Raw genomic sequence first — 16,301 nt, forward strand, 5'->3', positions numbered from 1 at the left:
AAATGACCACTAAAGAAGATGTATTGCCAAGAGCTTTGCTACTTGAATCCTAAGGATGACTGGGCCTTTCCATCTGACTTATAGCTGAAATCTTCTATGGGAATTGTCTCCCCATATTAGAATGGGAGTTCTTTGAGAGCAAGGACACTCCTGCTTTTTTATTTATATCCCTAGTACTTAGCTTAATGATAAGACATTAATAAATGCTTTGTCATTCATTCATTCATTCATATATATTCCTAATACCATAGTACTTAATAATTTAAGTAAATCATTCTTGTTTTCATTACTATAATAAAATATTTAATATTAATATCATAAACATATGATATTAATCATATAATTAATAGTAAAACTTTTGGTATTTTCAGAGGACAATTCAGAGTAGAGAAGAGGGTTTAGTCAAGGGAGAGTATATTCTATCAGAGATCTCCATGCTGACTCACAAGAAGTAATAAGAAGTGAGAATTGAGATGTCCTCCCCCTCTATCACACACACACACACACACACACACACACACACCCCTGTTACCTAACAAAATATACTTTTTTGTAACATGTAAAGCAGCATGTCAATATGAGCTACTATTATGAGGCTAGGTAATAAATGAGGAGAAAGGAGAAGACCTCAAAAATTAAAGTTTAAGCTTAAGCTATATTATCACAAGTATTGTGTCCAAAACAAGGGAAATAATAGTCTTACTAGACACTGCACTTTGTCTGACAGCAACCACATACTATGTTTCTTAGAGCAATCCCAGGGCCCATCTCTGGAGGCTGAGAACTCCAAATGCTTTGGGGTACGGATGCTCAGCTTCTAAATCCATTTCCCCATTCTGTAGCTTGACTCTTCCAGCAAGGTCACGGTACCACCTGTCCAGAGGCATCACTAGCAATCATACATTTGAGTACAGTAAGAAGCAGAATACTCACCTTTTTGATAGCAGCCAATCTACTGCTTGGTCTAAACATTCCTTCCAGGCATAACTGTGAGCCTGAGTGGTGAACCCTGGCCCTACAGAGACTGCCTTCCTAGAGAATCTAGTCAGGAGTGGGGAACCTGTAGCCTCAAGGCACATGTGGCACTCTAGGTCCTTAAGAGCAGTCCTCTGATTAAATCCAAACTGCACAGAACAAATATTCTTAACAAAAGGATTTGTTCTGTAAAACTTAGAGTCAGTCAAAAGGCCTCACCCAAGGACCAAGAAGTCCACATGAGGCCTCAAGGCCACAGGTTCCTCACCATTGAAGCCCTTTTCCTCTCCCTTAAAACAGTGTCTATTGGTTGCTCCTTCATTTCCAGGTTGGGAATGCAGCCAGAATCCAAGGCACTGGGAGAAAAATATTCCCCAACGGCATCTCACAAATAACTGAATGTCTTCCTGGTACTAGCAGGTATCTCTTGTATCAAGCTGTGAATTCTCTTTCCAAATCATTTTTTCATAGCTCTTTTCTCTTTCATTTTTCTCTTAAGCACTTTGATTTTCCTCTATTAAAAAAAAAAAACTTATTTTTTAACCCTTGCTTTATCTTTTCCAGGAATTCTAGTTGAGTTTGTGTCCAAACTATGTTTTTCTCTGAATCATTGTTTGTAGATACTTTGAACTCATTTTCTTCTTCTGTTTATGTCTTGAGCTTCCAGCCACTGTGATACCTCATTATGGTGTGGTTCTTTTTTTTTTCCTTTTTTTTTTGCTTGCTCTTCTAGACTCTTCCTGACTTTAGATTTGATGTTATGGTTCTGCCACACTTCTGGAAGGGAAATCTAAGCTGTTTCAGTTGCTGCACTTTGAGGAGTGTTGATATTTCAGGATCCCAGGGAAATCTTGCAAGCTTTCAGTGCTTCCTTTTGGTCTGAGTTTTCCACCTTGTTTATTCCTCTGCATTCTAGGTAAGATGATAAAAGTAAGAACTTGCTATGTACTTAAAGTCAGAGACACAGAACTGCTGTTGCTGCTGCTGTCTTCTAAATTTCCTCTTTTCTCAGTGTGCCACTCAGGGTTTCCCTACTGCTATTCACAGGTCCTCTTTTCACTCTGTCCTGAATCTGTAACATGAGACTGGGTAGAGAACAGTAAGACTACCAGTGCCATATTCTTAAAGAATCAAAGACAATCAAGTAAAAAATTAGTTGAAATAATAAACAACTTTAGCAAAGTTGCAGGCTATAAAATAAACCCACATAAATCATTGGCATTTCTATACATTACCAACAAAGCCCAAAAGCAAGAGATAGAAAGAGAAATTCCATTTAAAGTTACTGTAGACATTATAAAATATTTAGGAGTCTACCTCCCAAAACAAACCCAGGAACTCTATGAACACAATTACAAAACACTTTCCACACAAATAAAGTTAGATCTAAATAATTAGAAAAACATCGTTGCTCATGGGTAGGCTGAGCTAATATAATAAAAATGACAATTCTACCTAAGCTAATTTACTTGTTCAATGCCATACCAATCAAACTACCAAACATTATTTTATAGAGTTATAAAAAAATAATAACAAGTTTCATTTGGAATAACAAAAGGTCCAGAATATCAAGGGAACTGATGAAAAGAAATGCAGGGGAAGGTGTCCTAGCCATTCCAGATCTTAAATTGTATTATAAAGCAGCAATCATCAATACTACTTGTCACTGGCTAAGAAATAGAGTGGTGGATCAGCGGAACAGGTTAGGTATGCAAGAGTCAATGACTATAGTAATCTACTATTTGATAAACCCAAAGACCCTAACTTCTGGGATAAGAACTCACTATTTGACAAAAACTGCTGGGGAAAACTGGAAAAGAGTATAGTAGAAACTAGGCATAGACCAAAATCTCACACCATATGCCAAAATAAAGTCTAAATGGGTTCATGATTTGATATAAAAGCTGATACTATGAGCAAACTGGGAGAGCAAGGAATAGTTTACCTATCAGATTTATGGAGAACAAAAGAATTCATGACCAAACAGGAGATAGAGAACATTAAGAAATGCTAAATGGATAATTTTGATTATATAAAATTGAAAAGGCTTTATACAAACAAAGCCAATGCAACCAAGATTAAAAGGAAAGTAGAAAATTGGGAAATAATTTTTACAACCAGTCTCTCTTATCAGGGCCTCATTTCTAAAATATATGGAAAATTAAGTCAAATTTATAAGAATACAAGTCATTCTCCAATTGATAAAAGGTCAAAGGATATGAGGAGGCAGTTCCTTGATGAAGAAATGAAAGCCATCTATAGCCATATGAAAAAAATGCTCTAAATCACTATTGATTAGAGAAATGCAAATCAAAACAACTCTGAGGTACCACATCACACCTATCACACTGGCCAACATGACAAAACTGGAAAATGATAAATGTTGGAGAAGATGTGGGAAAATTGGAACACTAACGCATTGTGAATGGAGCTGTGAAATGATCCAACCATTTTGGAGAGCTATTTGGAACTATGCCCAAAGGGCTATAAAAATGTGCATACCCTTTGACCCAGCAATAGCACTTGTATGGCTTATGCCAAAGAGATCATACAAATGGGAAAGGGATTCACATGTACAAAAGTATTTATAGCAGCTCTTTTAGTGGTGGTAAAGAATTGGAAATTGAGAGGATGCCCATTGATTGGGGAATGGCTGAACAAGTTGTAGTATATGACAGTAATGGAATACTACTGTGCTATAAGAAATGATGAGCAGAAAGATTTCAGAAAAAACCTGGAAAGACTCATATGGATTGATGCTGAGTGAAGTGAGCAGAACCAAGAGAATGTTGTACACAGTAACAGCAACATTGTATGATGAATAACATTGATAGACTTAGCCCTTCTCAGGAATGCAAAGATCTAAGACATCTCCAAAGGTGTCATGATGGAAAATGTTATCCACATCTAAAGAAAGAATTATGGACTTTGAATGTAGATCGAAGTGTAATATTTGCTATTTTTTTTCTTCTGTTTTGTTTTGTTTTCACTATCTTGTGGTTCCTCCTATTGGTTCTAATTGTTCCTTACATCACTAATGTGAAAATGTTTAATAGGAATGTATATGTATATATACATCAGATAGCCTACATCACACTGCTTGCTGTCTTGGGAGAGAGGCTGGGAGGGAGGAGGAGAAAAATTTAAAACTCAAAAGCTTATGGAAGTGATTGTTGATAAATCAAAATTAATTAATGAAAAAAAGACTGCCAGTGCCATCAGTCCCCATCAGAGTACCCTAGGGTAGGTTCAAGAGTGGCTTTCTTTTGTGTTAGTATGCAGCTCCTCCCTAGGCACTGAAATGTTAATAACATTTTGTGTTCCTACCTCAACCTGTCCTCAGTATCAGCTAATATCTCTGTCTTTTTCCCTGTGGCAGGTCTCAACAAAGGACTCTCTATGACATTTCTGGGTTTGTCCATCAGGATTTGGTCTGTTAGATTTTATAGATCTGTTTGGAAGAGTTGTGGGCAGAATCTCAGTTGCATTGCTGTCTTCTTTTTTTTTTTAATATATATTTTTAAAACTTTGGGTTACAAATTTTCTCCCTTTCTCCCTCCCCACCCACCCTCATTGAAAAGGCAAGCATCTCAATACACGTCATAGATGTGTAGTCATGCAAAATATTTCTGTAGTAGTCCTGTTGTAAAACACTAAGTGTATTTCCCTTCATCCTGTCCTACCCCCCATTTATTCTATTCTCTCTTTTGATCCTGTCCCTCTTCAGAAGGGTTTGCTTTTGATTATCTTGCCCCCCAATCTGCCCTCCCCTCCATCAACCCCCTGTTCGCTTGTCCCCTTCCCCCATTATTTTCCTGTAGGGTAAGATAGATTTCCATACCCTTTTGTGTATGTTATTCCCTCCTTATGCCAAATCCTATGAGAATAAGATTCACTCGTTCCCTCTCACCTTCCCCCATTTCTCCTCCACTATAAAAATCTTGTCTGTTTCATGTGAGATAATTTACCCCATTCTACTTCTCCATTTCTCCTTCTCCCAGTATAATCTTCTCTCACACCTCAATTTTATTTTCTAGATATCACCCTTTCATCTTTAACTCACTCTATGCCCTCTATCTATGTATACATACATATAATTTTTTCCCTCCCACTATCCTAATACTGACAAAGAACTCATGAATAACAAATATCATCTTTCCCTGAAGGAATGTAAACAGTTCAACCTTAAAAAGTCTGTTATGATTTATCTTTCCTGTTTAACTCTTCCATGTTTCACTTGAGTCTTATATTTGAAAGTCAAACTTTATATTTAGCTCTGGTCTTTTCCTCAGGAATGCTTGAAAGTCTACTATATCATTGAATGACCATTTTTTACCCTAAAGGATTATACTCAGTTTTGCTGGGTAGGTGATTCTTGGTTGTAGTTCTATGTCCTTTGCCCTCTAGAATATCATATTCCATACCCTCTGGACCCTTAATGTAGAAGCTGCTAAATCTTGTGTTATCCTGTTTGTGTTTCCACAATACTTGAATTGTTTCTTTCAGGCTGCTTGCAATATTTTCCCCTTGACCTGGGAATTCTGGAATTTGGCTACAACATTCCTAGGAGTTTTCCTTTGGGGATCTCTTTCAGGAGGTGATTGGTGGGTTCTTTCAATTTCTGTTTTGGTGGGGGCAGCTAGGTGGCTCAGAGGATAGAGCACCAGCCCTGAAGTCAGGAGTACCTGAGTTCAAATCAGGCCTCAGACCAAATACTTGATATGTACTATCTGTGTGACCCTGGGCAAGTCACTTAACCCTAATAGCCTAAAAAAAAAAGCAAATTCTATTTTGACCTCTGGTTGTAAAACATCATGACAGTTTTCCGTGATAATTTCTTCAAAGATGATGTCTAGACTCTTTTTGTGGTCATGGCTTTCAAATAGTCCAATAATTTTTAAGTTTTCTCTCCTGGATCTATTTTCCAGGTCAGTTGTTTTTCCAATGAGATATTTCACATTCTCTTCTATTTTTTCATTCTTTTGGATTAGTGTTACAATGCCTTTATTTCTCAAATTGTCACTAGCTTCCAATTTCTCCATTCTAATTTTTAAGGAAGTATTTTCTTCAGTAAGCTTTTGGACTTCTTTTTCCATTTGGCCAATTTTGCTTTTTATAGCAATCTTCTCCTCATTGGCTTTTTGGACCTCTTTTGCCATTTAGGTTAGGCTATTTTTAAGGTGTTATTTTCTTCAGTATTTTTTGGGGGTCTCCTTTAGCATCACTCTCAGTTTTTCCTCTACTTCTCTTACTTGCTTCTCAAAATCCTTTTTGAACTCTTCCATGGCCTGGGACTGATTCATCTTTTTCTTGGAGGCTTTGGATGTAGGAGCTTTGGCTTCATTGTCTTCTTCAGGTTGTACTTATTGATCTTCTTTGTCACCAAATTAAGATGGGGGGTGGAGCCAAGATGGTGGAGTAAAAGCAATGACTTGCTTGAGTTCTCCCCTAAACCTCTCTAAATACCTATAAAAAATTACTGTAAACAAAAATTCAGAGTGAAACAAATTTCCAGCCCAAAACAACTTGGGTGGTTGATCAGAAAGGTGTATCGCACCTGGCGAGGATAGGAGCACAGTGCAATGTGGGCATGTAGGCCTCAGTGAACCTAGAGTAGAGTTTGGAAGACTGAATCATGGGCAGCTGTGATGGTTTCCAGACTTCTCAACCATTTTTGCCAAGAAAATCCCAAAAAGGGGTTATGAAGAGTCAGACACAATTGAATGTGACTAAACAACAAATTCTTAGGTTAGGAAGGAACCTTAAAGCTCATTTAATGCCAAAGACAGCTTAGAAAGTCAATGGGAAAAGTCTGTTTCTATGGTGAATGAGAAGCAAGGTGGTCTCAGCTCCAGTTCCCGAGCGTGGCCCCAGGTGGTAGCTGCTTCCTGAGCTTCTGGCCCACAGACTGAGGGGAAATAGAAAGGCTGATCAGAGGGGGATTGCAGGGATCTCTTTGCCAGTGCTGAGGCAGGAATCTCTTGCTTTGCCTGTGCTTGGATTTGGTTCACAGTTCTGGGTGGCGGTCTTGGGGTGAGGAGGAGTGCTGGTGTGGTGGAGCTTGTAGTGGCTCTGGAGAGAAAACCTCCACAGTTCCAAGACAGACAAGAGTGCTTGCAGTCACTCACAGACCAGAGCACAGGACAGGAAAGTAATAAACACCTCACCTTTGATCATAGCACCTTGGAAGAACTGAAAATTTACAGGTCCCTACAAGTATCTCTGAAAACACCTATACAAACCCCTGAAGTGTGGGACAGTACATTCTGCACACTGGAAACAGACTCCTACTTTAACAACGAGTTTATAACTCAAGTAATTGGCTGGGATCATGAGCAAGCAGCGCAAAAAGAGTCAGACTATATTATCTTACTTTGGTGACAAAGAAGATCAAAATGCATTGCTGTCTTCTGTTCTGGCTTCTCCCTGTATACATTTTCAAAAGGATATATGGCCAAGCTGGGTATAGTGGTTTACACCTGAAATCCCTTATCTTGGGATAGGGTAAGTGCTGATGGATCACTTTAGATCTGGAGTTCTGAATTGTAATAGAGCTAAAGATAATTCAGTATCTATACAATGTGTAGTAGGGAAAAAAAAGACACACAGAAGGAGGGAGCAGCCTGCCTAAGAAGAAGGAAAGTGGACCATATTGGAAAAATGAAGCAGGTCCAAAGCTTTGGTACTGATTAGTAGCGGGTTGAGACCTGTGAGTGGCTACTGTATTTCTAACTTGATGGAAATGGGGATTTGCTGTTTAGTCACATTCATTTGTGTCTGACTCTTCATAACCCCTTTTGGGGGTTTTCTTGGCAAAAATACTGGAGTGGTTTGCCTTTTCCTTCTTCACCTCATTTTATAGGTGAGGAAAATGAGGCAAACAGGATTAAGTGACTTGCCCAGGATCCCATAGCTAGTAAGAATGGATTTGAACTGAGGTCTTCCTGACTCCAGGCCCAGCACTCTATCCATTAGACCACCTACATGCCCCTGGAGACAAGGATACTTGATCTCAAATACACAAACAGAAATAAATCTACTACAGATATATTTAGCATGTCAGGTACATTTTGAATTAAATGAGCTTTGAGGTTCCTTCCAAACCTAAGACAAGATGATTTTATGGTAAGCACATATGCAGAAACACATTTAACAGAAATTATGAGTCAGAGAGAAAAACCCTGGAGGAATACAAAGTCCTCTCTATTCCACTTCAATTATCTAATTGTATAAGATCTAAGAAAGATTTAAGAGAGGGATTATTCTACATTAGACCCACAGCTTGTATATCACATCACTGACAGAAAAAGGTAGAGAATATGAGATTTAACTCTGTTTCTTGTTTATGTGCAACTTATTAAAAGGATTTTGTTTGGTAGAGCAAAACAATCCCTTAAAAATCTCACCTCCAACAAGGCATCTCCCATGTATAGATCAAATAAATATTTGTGAATTCAATAAAAATTTCCATTGAAGAAAACTATGACTTTTTCAGGGCAAATACAATTTGCACCCTTTGCTGGGACTTGCATAATCCAAGTTTAGTAAAGTAACCTGAGGAAAAGCTTGGTATTAAATGAAAAGAAAGTTATAAAAACTTCCTGTGCACACTGATTAAAGCATTTAAGGCCTGTGAATCTAGGAAGGGGGAAAAAAAAATACCATCTTAAATCTTCATTTCACTTTTGGCATTCTGTAAATATCATCCACACCTAGAATACCAACCTATAAGTCTGATATGATATAGAAACGATGGCAACATTACCATTTCTTACTAAAATTATCACTTCATCATGTTAAATGTGATTTGGATTTTCTTTATCTTGAAGATAATTTTACGTAGCTAATTACAAAAAAAAAGTTAATGTACTGTGAACCTTTGACCTATCACAGACATTTTTTCCAGACACTGGAGCAATTCCATCAGCCACTTATGAGGCTTTCACAACACCAAGGGATTGGACAATATCACCAACAAAGAACAAAGAAGCCTTGATACACAGCCAACTAGTACAGAAGTGATGCTTATTGCAATGCAATTCTGCTGAGTTGTACATATGGGAAGCACTGATGATTAGATATCAAAGCAGCTGTTGCATATTGGACTGAAATATGGTAGAAAAAAACAAGAGACAAATTTAAGGATATGAAGAAGACACAACCTCAAGTCACACATCTTGAAAGTCATAGCAACAGAAAGACCAATATGACTATCAAATCAAATGTCCCTTTTGAAACAAAATTTTTGGTAAAATGTGAACCTAATCTGCAAAACTGTAAGTAATGGTAAGCTCTTCACATAGTATCTGAAGCTTCTGAGACCTAGAAAAACTTCATTGGCAAAGTGGTGAAAGAATTTTTGGTAATCAGCAGTCAATAAACTTAATTAAGTGCATACTCTGTGCCGTGCCCTGTTATGTGATATGTGTGGGTCTATGTATATGTGTGTATATTATGTGTATATGTTTATATGTATGTATGTATGTATGTATGTATGAGTGTGTATTGTTTCAGCTATACTCACATGTAAAGATGTTATTGATATTAGTATACTATATTAAAAAGAAGCATTTTTGACTAATCAGATCAAATTTAATTCAATAAGCAGTTGTTAATTTCCTACTATATTGTATAAGTCAATGTACTCAGCCATAGGGCTCCAAAGATGAAATTAGCCATAATCCCTGTCCTCAAGGAACTCATCCTCTAAAGCATGTTTTAGATATAGTGTCTGTCTGAAGTAGCTCATGAAAACATCATTTACTTATTGTTTTTTCAAGGGTGATGCTTCCACAAACCTGGCTTAACCCCTTAACTTATTTAATCAAAGCCAGATAATTACTTTCTTTCTCTGTGGGCTGCCAATATCAAAAGTATGATTTATATTTTTTTAAGAATTTAAGATATTTTGTTACCAGTGAATAAAATGTCTGAATATGACATTTAACATTTTTAGTTTTTATGTAAATGGCTGGAGTACTATAGAACATTTTTTGTGTATTTTACCACAGTAACATGAATTTTTGTTTTCCTGTTAGGAAAACAGCAACAAAACTTTCTAATAAAAAGAAAGCAAAGACATCTACTGGACTGCATCATATCCTTATATAAGAAAAATAAATTGTTAATAGTATTTGCTTAATTCTGATGACTCCACTGAGTGAGGTATACTACCAGTTTTTGTTGATTCCTCCTAGGGAAAGGCATAATTCCACTCCTCCAGACAGTATAATATATGTGCATTGAAGGAATATACTTTTTGGTCTTTGCTTTCCATCCCTTAGCATAGAGGTTTTCAAATAGTAGGTGCTTCATAAATGTCTATCACTTTGTTGAAGTAATGTGGACATCTTATTTTCCTCACAGAGTACAAAGGGTCACTAAATTAAATGGACTTGTCTTTTTATGAGACCTTTAACTTCATTGGTATAGGGAATTCTCACTGAGGAAACTTCCACCAATGCAGATTTGAAACTATTCTGCACCTTATGGTCACAGACTAGTCTTTTTTTTTTTTTTTGTGCATCACGGACCCCTTATACAATCTTGTGAAGACAGTGGACCTTTTCTCAAAATAATGTTTTTTAAACTCATAAAATACTTATGATTACAAAGGAAACCAATTATAATGAAATAGTTATCAAAAATTAAATAACAAAAATATGAAACTGTACAAATACCTATCTAAATAGAAGATATTTACAGTGTAAATGTAAGCTATTCATTGCAGGGAAAATGTGAGGGAGAATGAGAGAGAGAAGATCTTCTGTAGAAGATGTAATTTGAGAAGAATCTGAAGGAAACCTGGAAAGCTGTGAGTAGGAGGTGAGTAGAAAGAGCATTCTAGGCATCAGGATTATTTTTGTTTGTCCTTCATTCTCAAAGAGGACCACAACATCAGGGAGGTGATGGCATGATATACAAGTGAATTGGATTTAAGTGAGGGAGTGCTGTGCAAAGTTACCCACCTCCCTTTCTCATCTGGAGCCATCTGGGTCCAGCGGTGAGATATAGATCATAATAACTAGAGATGGCCCAGAATGCAGTGGGAGAGCTTAGCATTTTTAAGCTAAGGTTTTTAACAGGTCTCAGTTTGACTAAGGCAACACCCAATCAGTGATTAAGGCTAGGTAAGAAATGAGGTACAGAATGACTTCTTAGGGCAGGTAGGTGATGCAGTAAATAGAGTACCAGCCCTGGATTCAGGAGGACCTGAGTTCAAATCCAGCCTCAGATATATAACACTTACTAGCTGTGTGACTCTGGGCAAATCACTCAACCTCATTGCCTAGCCAAAAAAAAAAAAAAGAAAAGAAAAAAGAATGACCTCTTACCTAATCAAAAAAAAAAAAGATAATAATCTGGCAGAGGAAGACTCTCAGAGTTTCAGGCCAAAACAGAAATAATTCCCATTGTCATTCACATTTAGCCAATCAATGCCTAAACAATTACTAGGTAGGACTAGGGTGAGAGGCACTGGCTAAATCCAAACCTTTTTAGACTGTTGTTAATAATGCTGTCTACCAGCAACTCAATGCAAAGATCAATCACTACGTCTACACGGCACAAATTCATCAAATACAAAAATAATTGCTCTTAATATTTAGAAATCCTATGAACATTTTACAAGGAGAAAGCCAAAGCAGACATGAAAGATGAAGTCTGGACTTGGACCCAGGAAGACTGGATTCAAATACTCTTTCTTGCAGTCTTGAATTAACCTGAGACAAGTCAATTAAGTTTTCTGGGACTCACTTTCCCATTTTTGATATGAGGGGGTTGAACTGGATGACCTCTAATTTCCCTTCCATTTCTAAATCTATGGTATTATGGTGGTTGTTTATAAAAATGATCTAAACCAATCAGGCCAACCAAATTTGCCTATTAACTTTGATTTGGCCCCACTGACATAAAGAAGACCTCTAATTAGACACATTGTTTATCTATTCTCTCTTGTTTTTGCAATGGTGCTGGTAATTGATTTTCCCAGGTACAGAATGGAAAACCTTTTACTCCTAGAATCTAATCTGGTAAGGTGAGTGTGTATATTATAGAAGCATTGAGAAGGATAACTTTGACATGTCCTTGCTCCTTTACATAAATACTACCAGGTTTGCTTTTTCATCAGTACTACTTTCATGACTAGATCACAGAAGAAGCAGGCAAAAAGACAATTTCCTTAATCTGATTACTAAAAAGCATGAAGAAATATTTTTATGGGCTACCTTCCAGTAGTCTACCACCTCAAAACTCATACTTTTCATTTTCCCTCTTTCTGGGCTGCATGACTGGGCAAACAGGTAAAGGCTGACGTTATCCAGGGTTGCATTCCTTTTGTGCAAAGATATTTGCCTTCCACTTAATGAACATTCTCTGAAGTTTCTCCCTCATCAAGGGAATAGTAAATTTTATGTAAGTAAAAACTAATCATCATGCCAGTAATATGGCCTGTTTTATTCTCCCCTCATCATTTGCAACGATAAGCATTACCAGGGTTTTACCCTCAGCAGGCTCAGAGAAAGTAAAACAAAACAGAATTCTAAATTGTATGTGCTAGTCTCAAAAAAACACAAAACACAAAACTATTTCTTAACCTCAGCTTATAATTATAAAACCAGTGCAAAACTGCAAGAAAAGCAATTATTTCTTGTTAATATAGAGAATTGGCATTGTCACAGTAAGCCCAACCCATTGCAGAGTTGTTTTCTCTGATGGAAAACAAATGAGGACTTGCACAGCCAATGTTTTGCATGAAACTATTACAGCAACATAACTTGAATGTTAGCAGTCACAGGGCAGCAAACAAAGAAAGGCCTCTGTATCACAAGAGCTGTACTTTTCTTTCTAAGCAGGGTGCAGATTTTGAACAGAGAAACACCACATGTGAATTATATGGACGGAATGGTTTGAGTGGAAGGAAATGATTGAAATTGAAATAAGCCTACAATTTTCATGGCAAGTAATTAATAGAGAAGATATCTGTTTGAATCTATTATTTTCCATCACTGAGAGTAGCTTAATTTTCAAGACACACAACACTGTAACAAATGATTTATGGACAATGTTTCTCTTTTAAAAACATTTAAATTGTAAGTGAAGGACACACAAAGGGAATTTTCAGTCATTGATGCTCTTTTTAACATATTCATTTAAGTTTGACAGTCTTATTAGATTACTGGCAATTCTGGCTATTTTAATAGAGAGAAGTAAAGTTTGCTTAAAATACATATGCAAATGAATGAAAGGCAAATTATGAAACTTCTCTTATTATTTCACCTCAGACTTGTGTTTGAAAAAAAATACATGATTTATTTCCAAACTTTGAATTGTGTTCCATTAATGGAGAGAGTACTAGACTGAGGCAGCTAAGTAGTACACTGGATAAAGCACTGTGCTTAGAGTCAGTAAGACTCAGCTGTTGTTGTTTGTTTTTTGTTCTCTGATGCCATGACATGAAGGTGACCTAAATTTAAGTGAGGGAGGGCTGTGCAAAGTCACCAGCCTCACTTTCTTTTCCAGAGTCATCTGGGTCCAGTGGCAAGAAATAGATCAGGATGACTGAAGATAGTCCTGCATGCAGACGCTAGCTGTGTGACCCTGGGCAAGTCACATGTCTCTATGCCTCAGTTTCCTCCTCTGTAAAACAATGATAGTAATAGCTCCTACATCTCTGGGTTGATGTGTGGATAAACTACAAAGCACTTTGAGAATATTACAGTGCTATACAAATGCTATTGGGCAGCTTGGTGGAATCCGGGAAGATTCATCTTCCTGAGTTCAAATCTGGACTCAGATACTTACTAGCTGTGTGACCCTGAGGAAATCACTTCACCCCATTTGCTTCAGTTTTCTCATCTGTAAAATCAGCTGGAGAAGGAAATGGCAAAATATTCCTATATCTTTGCCAAGAAAACCCCAAAATGGATTCTTGAAGGGTCAAACACAATTGAAAACTATTGTAACAATATTAATTATAAATACTATCTCAAATACTAACTGTGACCATGGGCAAGTCACTTAACCTCTGTGTTTCATTTTTCTCACCTGTAAAATGAGGGGAGTAGATGAACACTGTTAGCACTACAGCTATCACACTCATTTGCCTTATCAAACTTCTTTCTGCCCCAAGTTCTAAGACATCTTTCTTCTCGTTATAAATATCTGACATAACTTACATCTTAGTAATTACTATTTTTTGTTATTGATCTGGAGGAAGAAGAGAAATTAGTCTGTTACTCAAGGAGGAAAAGGAACATAAATGATCAGGAAAATTTCAAGCAATTGGGATTTCTTCTAGGGAAGGAGAGATCCAGGTCTATGCAACCCATGGCAAATTGGATTATGCATATGTTAAACTCAGGTAGCAATTTACACTAAAATATAGAAGAATAAATCCAGTTAGGAAATGTTTCAGTCCACAGGGTTCTGGCAGATAAGCTCATCTGACCCTATTTGGAACCCAGCTTGATCATACAACAAAGATATGACCATAGAAAACATAACAATAAAAATTTAATCCATCTCTTTTAGTGGTTACTTTCAGTCATTTAACAGAATTTTACACAAAAAGTCAGATCCATAAATAGAATTGAGGTGGGACCAGTGTTTTGCTCTCACCTACAACATAAGGTGACTTTACCTAAAAAAACAATAAAACTGTCAGAGACCTTATTGGCTCTGGCTGTCCTGACAACAGTTAGAGAGCTAATGGATCATCTAAGGTCATAAAAAGTCCCAGTCTTGTGGAATCTGGTTCTCCCAGAGTTGGTGGATTTCTGAACATTAAGTGAGTCACTATGCCCTTCGTTGTATCCTACAGTGATTATCACTATTCTTTTCACATGGAGCAGCAGGGGTTCCCTAACCTCATATCCTTGCTGTGTTAGGAAAAAGTAAACTTCCTTTTGTTAACTGTTCAATGACTCAGAAGTCAATACATTAGATCTGAATTATGAAGGGCTGGTGTCAGAGTTGACTCTAACAAGAATATTATTACCTGGCTTAAGTAGCACCCTTCCAAGGAGAATGACACATTGTGAAGGTGGGCTCTAGTGTACATTAAGGTCACACCTGGGGAAGCTGCTTTTTCCTCCCCCACCCAATATTCCATTATCACAGCACATTTAACTAAATCTTTGTGAATGGACAATTAAGTTTCCAGTGATTTGTATTTCTATATAATGAAAAAATGAAAATTTGTGAAGAGCTAACTAATTCTTTACTAGTTTATTTGTTTACATTTGACAATGCTTTGAAGGTACATTCTCAGTGATGGGATTATTCGTTTAAAGGGAATGACTGTTAAACACTTGCACACGCATTTTTAGTGTGTACTTACACAGCTGTTGTTAGTGTTGTTCTGTTATTTCAGTTGTGTTTAACTCTCTGTATATGTACACACATAAATATACATGTACAAATATATATACATGCATATGTTATTTTGTAAATGTTTGTGTATATACATGTATGTGTATGTATGTGTATACTATGCATATGCATTTATTACATGTGTGCATGCATGCATATATGTTGCTTTTGTTCTGTCATGTGTCATGTCCAACCCTTCATGATCCCATTTGGGGTTTTCTTGGCAAAGATAGTGGAGTGGTTTTCTATTTCCTTCTCCAATGGATCAAGTGGATCCATTCTGTCAAGCTGTCAGAGATTAAGTGAATTGCCCAGAGTCACACAGCTATGAACTGTCTGATGCTGGATTTGAACTGAGGTCTTCCTAACTCCAGGTCCAGCATTCTATCCACTAAGCCATCAACTGCCGTGTGTGTGTGTGTGTGTGTGTGTGTGTGTGTGTGTGTGTACACACACATATGTGTGTGAGCATGTATGTGTATGTATATATGCTTATATATGTGTGTGTGTATATATGTATATGTATATATGTATATATATACACATGTCATTGTGCATATATCTGTATATGTATGTACATACAGACACACATTCTTATGAGAGATGGGACATAATCAGCAGTGATTTGGTCCTTAGAGAGACCATTACATCCAAGAAATGTTGTGCCTTTTCTATGGTCAACATCTTGCTTCAGGATAAGATGATTTGATGCGTAGTATAGTGCTGGGCAAATACAAAGCACTTATTAAATGCTTGTTGCCTGACTTGTTGGCTGAATTGGAGCTGCGGAGGTCAATTGCTACCCATACTCTCTGTGTCCTTGCAGGAATAAATATTTCTAAGGCTGAGGCGCAGAAGAATAAAAAGAGGGGGGAGTTGGTAAGACCTACAAGTCAATCAAATAGAAACTATTTAGGAGACTCAAAATAGTAAATTAGTAACTTTAATTCCATGAG

The sequence above is a fragment of the Phascolarctos cinereus genome, unplaced genomic scaffold (genome assembly GCF_003287225.1).
Source record: "Phascolarctos cinereus isolate Bilbo 61053 unplaced genomic scaffold, phaCin_HiC Scaffold_5;HRSCAF=322, whole genome shotgun sequence".
NCBI classification, from domain to species: domain Eukaryota; kingdom Metazoa; phylum Chordata; class Mammalia; order Diprotodontia; family Phascolarctidae; genus Phascolarctos; species Phascolarctos cinereus.